We start from the raw sequence: 7,833 nt of genomic DNA on the forward strand, positions 1-7,833 counted from the left end.
CTGAAAAAGGGGGAAAACATAAGCAAAACCCATCCTTCTCAGTCATTTAAGGCTTTTTGAAGACAAGACAACTGTGAAAATGTTTTAAAGGTTGGATTTTGTTCTTATAGGACCTTTGCTATGCAAAATGCCTTTCAATCTTTTACAAATGCTTACTATTGAAAGACTTATGGATATGAATAGCTGAAGAGATTTCAGACATACAGTTAAAAACAATTTCTTCAATGTTTCTGCCTTTGCTACATGTATCCCTTCCAGTAAAAGTGCAGCTGGATGGCCTAGGTACATCCTAATGTTTTATTCATTTGAATATGTGTTTCATTGACGTGGCTACCATGACAAGACAAGTTTGAGTGTGCTGAAGGAGGTCAGCAAAGATTTTTGTCAAGGCACTCTGTTGTGGAGGAGGGTGTCTGACTGTCACAGCGCTATTGTTCAGTGATGTGTTGTTGTACAATTCCCCATTCTTCAAGCTAAAAGAAGATGGCAGCATTTTGCATGAGACACTTGAAAAGTTAAGGGGTGGGATTTCTGGAGCTTACCTTGGTGCCTAAAGAGGACTATGAACAATGGGATGTACCTTAGTGAAACCTTGTTTCAAGGCCCATTTTAGAGAAACTACACCTGCTGGGATTATATCAGATTGTGTCAGATATAAAGGTGTAAAAAAGGAAATAATAATTAAAATGAAGTGATTGAATGTCTATATGGAATGCTAGGACTGTGCCTTTCCAGACCAAAAGCTGCATCCTGGACTTGATCTGCACCTAAAAGTTCTGTGTAGAAATAAACGCAGGAAAGAGAATGGATATAATTTATATTTTCCCAAAATATGCTATGTATGGAGCAAGGGGAACAAGAAAGGCAATGATGTGCAAATTACAGATACTGTGATCTCTTTTTTTTAACCCAAACTATTTAAGTGTCAGGCATTCAACTCTAGAAGAGCTTATATAAAAGTACATTTGCATGTACATAATTTTATTTCATCCAGACTCCTTTTTCTGTATTTCAGTGAAAAATAACTGTGACAGGATTTACAGCTGAAAATGTCAACAGGAATGTTTTACCATTGCATTAAAACATCTATACTTTGTTGGTGAGATTATTTTTGTAACAAATGCATACATGTAAATTGAAGTTGGACCCTATCCTAATGGGAAACATAATAGTTTCTTCCTGAATTACTGGAAAAAAAGTGTCCTGTACAATTCTAGAAACTCTACTTATCCTTTTCTGTGGATTCCATTGTAATTTATGGCACTTCGTAAAAGTGGTAGTGCTTTTTGACAGGGTTAAAGTACGTATGTTTGTACTTGAACATCTGAGTCTTAACTATGCAGATTCCTCAAAGGAGACACAAACCTAGATTCTGTTAGAAATTTGTGCAAATCACTGATTATGCTAAACACCCCAACCTCCCCCATTTTTTATAAAGAACTTCCCTCTGAAGTGGGTTAAGGTCTCAGTGGAGTATAGTTTCAGCTCCCTGCAAAGCAAATTCCAGGGCTTCAAATTCCTTCTATAATACACTATGCTTATTACAAATTGTTTTGCATTATGGAAATTAAGCTTCCCAATTTAGCAAAGTAATGGGAAGAGAATGCGTGTAATAGAATGTCACAATAACAAATTCTGTGATCAATCACAGCATTTCAGAGTAAATGTGGTAGTGCTAGTGGTATCTGCTGCAGTGGTGCTGAAGTTCTATGCTCATGATGTTTGAGCTGATTTGAGTTTTCCCCTTATTTGGCCCCATAACAGAGCTTTAATGTTTAACATGGGCATAAATTCACTGTAGCCTTCAAGTGAAGACTATATTTTAGAACTGAATAGAATGCTTGAATTTACTCTCCAGATTTTTCTTCCATGATCAAGTAAAGTTCCATATAACTTTCCTTCTTAGCGCAGTGCACACAAAATCTCAGGAAACAGAAGGGCTTAATTAGGACCCTATTTTATAGTTTCACCTGAAAAAATACATTTTAAAAATTACATATGTTTGGCTGTGCAGATTTTTTAGTCAATAAATTCTTGTTAATTAATCACATTAATGGCACTCCTTAAAAGTTGAAACAAAATCACAAAACAAACCAAATACCCCATAAATATTACGCATAAAGAACCATTCACCAATGCATAAACTACATGTCTAAACCATTTACAAATATTTCTTCTTTTTATTTTACTTCTTTTTCCTTTTCTCTTTCTTTTTCTTTTTCTCCTTCTTTTCCCTTTTTTCTTTTCTTTTTTCCTCCCCTTTCTCTCTCTTTTACTTTCCTCTTTTTTTTACCTTCCGTCTTTCTTCCCATCTCTTTTCCTTTATTACAGGCACAATGCCAAGACAACAGCTGCTATCAGAGGTAAGAGTTCACTAGATAAAGCCAAACATGTTTTGGGGTAGAAAATATATGATATTTGGCTAAATGATGTAACACTTTTCCCCTTCTATCTTGACTTTAAATGCCTGTTTTAGAATTTTAAACAGAAGTGACTGCAATGATCTTCCCTCAGACAAAAAATAAAATGTAAAGAGAAGTCCCATTCAGTCATTGTTTTGTCCCAGGATGCTGAAAGCAGTAATCCTCAGTGCAAACTGTGGCAAAGAATACTGTGTTATGATCTATGACTGTCTGATGTAGAGTTAATGACACAAAGGCAGGATTATATTGAGCCTAACTTATAACGTAAAAAATAAACATGCAAACAGAAACAGTCTGAGTTTCCTGGATTATCGCTTATGGCACAGCTACTTGTTTAACAGCATCAGTGCAAAACCACAAGAACTTAACATCACAGCAGCTTATTAACTGGCAGACTCCTAAATCAGGGAATATGTATTTTTTGTCAAAGTGTTTTGGATGAAGCATGAGTGACAGTAAATACATGTCCTTCCTTCCCTTAGTAAGAAAATTAATCTTACAGTAAAATGATTCCCCCCCCTTTTGTCTTCAGTGAAAAGGCAGTTTCTTCTTTGTATACAGTTGTTTCTTTGTATTCTGACGCAATTCTTTGAGATAGACCGAGTGACTATTGGTCTCTCACCATAGGTTATTTCTGCACATACATCATATTCTATTACTATATACAAGTAAATTTACTTTTATTTTCATTATTATATTTAGAGGCTTTATAATGCTTTCTTAATATCTGTGCTGGGCATATAAAAATGTCTCTGTTCAACTTTAAAATTATAAAATTCAGAAAATGATCAGTCTAATTACTCTTGAAAACAAGTAGGAGAACAGTTATTTTGGATGCTTGTGATATTCTGATTTATCCCCCTTTTTCCCCCCCCCCAGTTATTTCCAGGTCCTTGTAGCTTTTAAAATACCCATTTCTCTTTAGGTTCTCCTTCATGTTTCTGTGCTTTCTCTTAACATTATCACTTTTCTGACAACAGCCCGGCTTCAGAAAACATGCAAGATGTTCACAGGAAGGGGTCCTTCTGTGGGCTTCTGCAATGACACTTATTTCAACCTCTGCATATAAGACATGATTTGAGCATACAAAGTCATTACACAAAGACAATTCCTTTTCCTTTACATTTATTATTACTGTTTAACAATTGTTATTATTATTTTCATTTATTAGTATTGTTCAAGTCACTTGAATACTCATTTCAGTGGGAAATGAGAGCCAAGAAACTGCTTTAACTTTTGCCAGTCAGAATGTGTCTGTTGGAAAACCAAGGCAAACAAGAATCATTTGAATTTGATAATGTTGCTGCATATTGTGTTCTCCACAGGCAGAGCTCTTCCAAAGAAAATGGGGGTTGACTGTGAGCAATTGGCCTAGCTACAGCCTGATGGTGTTTCTGTGGATAAAAGTGTCTCTGCTGCCAGTGTAGAAAGTGTAATGGAGCATGGGGGGCACAGAGTAGAATGGCTTGAGTACAGCTATGGATATTTACTGCGTGCCCAGGAAACCATGATGAATGAAGAGAAACCTGAATGAAACCTGCGTCTGTTGTAGCATCTGTCAACATAATGGCTTCAGTTTGTTTGTGATATGGTACTTAATTACAGTTGGCATCTATAGCTGATTGCTCAAGATTTGCATGCTTACCAAAACTTTCTACTGTCCTTATTTTACCAAACTTCAACTTTCACACACTTGTCAAAAATGGGTGAGGACTCAGGATGTGAGACAAAACTTGAATCTGTAGTGGAACAAAGGTTTTTCTGGTCAAACACAATGGTTTGTAAATGATGAACTGGCAGAGATGCAGGAAAGTAAGGTAATCTTTACTAAGAAGGAAGGCACTGGAAATGGTGGAAGCTTCTAAGAGCTTGGGGTGGTTGCACTGGTGAGTCATTTCATTTATTTGGGTAGACTGATGGAATATATTTCCTCTCTTGTTGATTATGAAGGCATGGGATATGAATTTCACCCCTTGTTATTTCCTCTGTATCAGCATTAATACAGTCTTTAAGCTTTCTTCCTCAATATATTTATATTCTTCCGAATAACATACTGAGATCAATTAACTAACGCATCTTTACATTGCCCTTTCTCTGTGGGTTCCAGGAGACCTACAGATCATACTTCCTATCACTTCAATTTTACATTCGTCAAGGTTTAACCCCAGACAGCAGTGAAGCACCACAAAGCAGCTCACTCACTCCCCCCCAGCAGGACCGGGAAGAGCATTGGAAGGATAAAAGCCAGAAAACTCATGGTTTGAAATAAAGACAGTTTAATTGGGAAAGCAAAAGCTGCACATACAAGCAAAGCAAAACAAGAAATTAATTCATTGCTTCCCATGGGCAGGCCATCTCCAGAACAGCCTGACCTGGGTTATTTGGCAAGACAAACACCATCACTCTAAACGTCCCCCCTCTTCCTCCTTCTTCCTTCCACTTTATATATTAAGCATGATGTCACATGATTTGGAAAACCCCTTTGGTCAGTTTGGGTCACTTGTCCTGGCTGTGCTACCTCCCAGCCTCCCATACACCCCCAACTTTCTTCGCCAGTGTGGCAGTATGAAAAGCAGAAAAGGCCTTGGCTCTGTGTAAACCCTGTTCAGCAATAAAACATCTCTATATTATCAACCCTGTGTTCGGCACAAATCCAAAACACAGACCCATACCAACCACTGTGAAGACAATTAACTCTACTCCTGCTGAAACCAGCACAACCATTGAAGATGTTCAGATGCTAGGCAGTGTATAACAGTTTATCTGAAGATAAATCTGGCCTGTGCTCATGTTTCTGAAAAATAGTTCCTTTTTATCGTAGATAAACACATCAGCAAGGCTAAACAGAGATGCTTTAGCACATAGACACCTTTCTCATACGTGTACTCAGAAAGAGGGCCAAAATACAGCTTCAGGGAACAGGTCTCTTACCATGTCACAGCTTTTCCCTTTCCCAGGAAAGATTAAGCACAGCCACCCTAGAAGTCCTTAAAATCCCACATTTTCTCTGTTTGATGACTTCTAGATGCAGGCACATCATGTTAAGTACACCTCTCATGCCATCCATGCTATGGTCTTACACCTCAGCACTTCTACCAGTCCACTGCCATGTGATGCTTGTATTGCATTTTGAAAAGAATTAGTAGAAGTGGCAATATTCTTACGACAAAAACTGAGCAGACCTTGCCATTCTTGAAGGCAACAAGCACGGAACCTGCTTCTTTAATTTTGATGTCAGACTTTCCATCTCCGTGTTCTCTTTTGTGACATAGGTTTTCTGTTACTCAGTTCATTATAGCAGCCAACTTCCTAGAAAAAGAAGAGTGATAATTATTTTATCTAATACAGGGGAATGTATGTGATTATTTTTACAAGAGTAGTGGGTAATTTGTTGCCTAAGAATGACATTAAAATGGTAGTATATGAATTTATCCTGAATAAATGTCACCTTTTCTGTTACCAAAATATTTTTGACTGTTGTCTTTAAGTTGTGTTAATGTGAATAGGTAACACTAATAGGGTTGTTAAAATGTTGAGTATTGCAAAATGAGTGGGTGTGACTCCACCAGGAAATATGATATTCTGTGGCTTGACTGTACTCCAAATCCTCTTGATTGCTTAAGTTTTTGCAGAGCTTAGGGAAACTGATGTTGGTGACATGCCACAAGTTATCATAATGCAAAGCCAAGAGGAATTATCAAAGATTATACAAACTTGATTTTTTTTAACTGCATTTTCTCAGAAATGAAATGTCATTATATTTGTCCTGGAAGAGAAACAACACTAGTAACCCAAAATTTAAGATATTTCCCTGGTCTACAGGTCCTAGAGTTTTATTAATAATTATGATCTTAGAAAAATTTTCCTTAAACAGTAAAGAACATTCTTTCTTGTTCTCTGTTTTCCTTTCTCAGGTGTCTACTTATAACCTACACAAAAGTGACAAAGCTACCAGTCAAGAGAACTTGCAGGTGAGAGGCCATATGCAGTTGGCAGCTGTAGAAAATTTTAATTTTTTTTTTTAAATCATGACTGTGGAAGTACTTAGAAGACTGAGTCAGTATTAAAAAAGAACAGAAACATGAAATTATCAAGAAAATACTTTTATTTGTAGGGGTAGAAGGATTAAATATATTTCGTGGCTGCTGATAATAGAATCACATTTGAGAAAATTTTGCATTAATACAGCTATGACATGTTTCAATTAAAAATCAAATAATTTTATCTAGTCTACATAGCTAAGACAGACAACACTATGAGGAAAAGACATTAGTCAGACGTAGACAGTATAATACGGAGATATTAATAGGCTCAAAGGCCTCATACAGCAACGCAAATTCTGATAGTGCTGTGAAGACAAGAAATGGATCTGGATGTTGGATTTGTCTGCTATATTTAAAGACAGCAGGTACTTTGAGGTACCTGTCCCCTTGTAGGCTTCCCTTGTTCTGCAGCAGTTCAGCTGTTGGACCCCTTGCTTTTTCTTCCCTTCTGCTGGCTCTGTGTTCTCAGTCAGCATTTTCAGTTCCGTTAACCCTTCTTAAAATATAGCATTCTCCTTCATGTGGACATAAACACTTCTGTAAAGAAACTAATTCATCTTTCCCTCATTCCTTTTTTCCACCCGCTTCTTGTGTTCTGTAAAGTTTAATTGTCACTTCTTCGACTGTGTCCAAGTGTGTGCCTAATAGGAGAGACGTGATACTGCATCTGGAGATTCCAGCTTCTGGGTAGCAATCCATAGCCTGTAGAATAGTGCGGTTTAAAAAAAAAAAAAAAGAAAAAAAAGAAAAAGAAAAGAGAATAACTCCTCTTGACATAATTTTCAGGGAGAAAGAGCTGTGTTGGACACTGAAGCCTACCCACTATCTATTCCTTTGTTTCAGATCTTCTTGTATGTGACTCCATGTTGGCTGAGGTCTGGTTTGACCTAAAGTTAACAAACAGATCTGCTTTGTGCTTCTAAAGCACTACATAAATATGTTCCACTAAAGACAGATCCAGTAACATCTGTACTTTCTTCACACTCTCTGTGGTTTCGGAATAAAAGAGAAAACAAGAAAAAGGAAAATAAAGCTCTTTTCTGGAGTTTCCCTACTAAAAAATACTTAATGTCTTCACAGAATTTCATGTGTATCTATTTGGATGTAATTGAATGAATTACCTTAATAAATAAGTTTTGAAATACTTAATATTTTTTTCTTTTTCCACATGCTCCTGTGAGAAAGGTTTTCAGCCATGGTGGTATCTGGGACAGAACAGAAATATAAACTGCACATTGACAGTATTTAGAGACTGAGTGCTTTTGGCAACAGTTTGCTTCTAGACGCATGTTATTATGGGCTCTAGGAAACTAACAAGGGTCATCACATCAGGGAAAGGTAAAATGTATTAGTAACCTCTTAATAAT

The sequence above is a fragment of the Lepidothrix coronata genome, unplaced genomic scaffold (genome assembly GCF_001604755.1).
Source record: "Lepidothrix coronata isolate B3197 unplaced genomic scaffold, Lepidothrix_coronata-1.0 Scaffold257, whole genome shotgun sequence".
Lineage (NCBI taxonomy): Eukaryota > Metazoa > Chordata > Aves > Passeriformes > Pipridae > Lepidothrix > Lepidothrix coronata.